The sequence below is a fragment of the Panthera onca genome, chromosome B1 (genome assembly GCF_046562875.1).
Source record: "Panthera onca isolate mPanOnc1 chromosome B1, mPanOnc1 haplotype 2, whole genome shotgun sequence".
In the NCBI taxonomy this organism is placed as follows: domain Eukaryota; kingdom Metazoa; phylum Chordata; class Mammalia; order Carnivora; family Felidae; genus Panthera; species Panthera onca.
This window is the reverse complement of record NC_138342.1, coordinates 203,432,519-203,434,453: the sequence shown is the minus strand read 5'-3', so window position 1 is coordinate 203,434,453 and position 1,935 is coordinate 203,432,519.

The window sequence follows — 1,935 nt, the reverse complement described above, 5'->3', positions numbered from 1 at the left end:
GCCCTCAGGTCTGGCATTGCTGGCGGGAAGGACTGGGCAGTGTCACAGGGCGGCCTGCGCGGTCAGGTGTCTGTCGCAGCCTCTGAGCGCCAGAGAAAGGGAGCCCGGCAGCCTTGCGGCCGTCTTTCCGGCTGACCCGCGCCGGGTCCCTTCCGACTCTGGGGCACCGGCCACCCCCGAGGCCGGCCGCCTCGACGACTCTCTGGCGGGCGGGCGGGGCCCCGCAATTCAAAGATGCCCCCGGTGCCGTCTACACCGACGGAGACTCGGTTGGCCAGCGAATGGCTTCGCGTCGGGGAACACCAGGAGGGCGCAGGGCAGGCGAGGGACGGGCCCGCGTGCCTTCCTGTCGGGGGGGGGCTGCTGTCTCTTAGCAAAGCCCTTGGGGAGCTGACTTCAGATGTTCTTATCCACCTGAGACTGTGGGCCCCGTAAACCATCCGGCCCTCAGCTCTGAGCCCCGGACACCACGTAGAGAAAGCAGCATCGGTCTCCCAACATCTTCTTACCCACGAGGATTTTAAACACAGACACCTTGTAAACTCACTGTTTTGTTCCTGCTGCTGTCGGCTGCGTTCTGTTTCTAGGCGACTTTTGGTCTTTGGTTTTTTATTTGTTAGTTTTCAACCGGGCTGAAAGAACTGTTGGTTCTTCTGAAAATGGAGGTACACAACTGAGCGGAGGGTGTATGCCTGGGATCTGCTGGACGCAGGCCTCGTGAGACACGCAGGCACGAAGTGATCGTCGTGAAGGAAGCGGCTGAAGGTCGCAGATTCCTGGACACAGGAGGCAGGGCAGGTCCCACGGGGCCACCCCCCTGGAGGCCCCGGGGTCGGTCAGGGGCAGAAGAAGTGAGGGGGGAAGCCTTACTGTGGTTTTCATAGGAGGGACTGAGCCGGCAAGGGGACAGCTGACCATACCGGGGACTGGCAGGTCTGAGTAATTTCAGTTCCTCTGGGTCCAGGGGCTGCCCCGGGGGTCAGAGCCCCACGGCTGAGAGCCGGAGAAAGCAGGCGGGTGGGTGGGGTGTCATCACCACCCTAGGGGACGTAGTCCCCGTGACGTCAGGGAGTCCCCCACGTATCAAAGCATCCTAAAACATAGAAAGCAAAACACAGGATTGATACACAAACCACACAGACATAACGATTTAAACCGAGATTTAGTTTCTCAGTTGAGAACACGTTTTTTTTTTTTTTTTAATGTTTATTTTGAGAGAGAGAGAGAGAGAGAGAGAGAGAGAATCCCAAGCAGGCTCCACACTGTCAGCACAGAGCTCGACACGGGGCTCAAACTCATAAACTGTGACATTGTGACCTGAGTGGAAATCAACAGTCAGATGCTTAACCGACTGAACCCCCCTGGGCACCCCGGGAACACATTCTATTTTAGAGCAATGCCTCTGCCCCTTTTGAAATGTGTCAAGGCAAAGAGAAACGGTCATGTTTGTTTATTTATTTACTTTAATCTTCTTTGAGCACATACTCCAGTAAAATAATGTTTATAAAGCACACGTTATGAACAAAAGCGTTATATGTGTGGGTAGTATTGCTTTCTACAGGTAGTAACTGCCCCAAGAGTAATCTCTGTTTTCCTGCTATCTGTAAACTCCAGCACGTACCGCTTTGTTATCTCCTATCAGTAGGTTGTATAATAGCAAGAATTTGGCTCCTGGACGCCTGGGAGTCAGAGCTAAGTGACTTCCACGGGTAATATTTATTGGCAGAAAAGAGCAAACGGCCCTCTTGGCCGGTGTGCCGAAATGAAGGTCCGGCCGTACTCCTGGTGGAGACATGTGACCCCCAACTCCAGAGTCATGGCCGAGCACCGCTTTGGCTCAGGTCAGACCCTGGTGCGGCCGGTCTGGCTGGTAGGCTCCTGACAGCCAGGTTTGCCCAAAGGCTCGGGTGTGAGCACGGGGTCCCCGCACCAGCT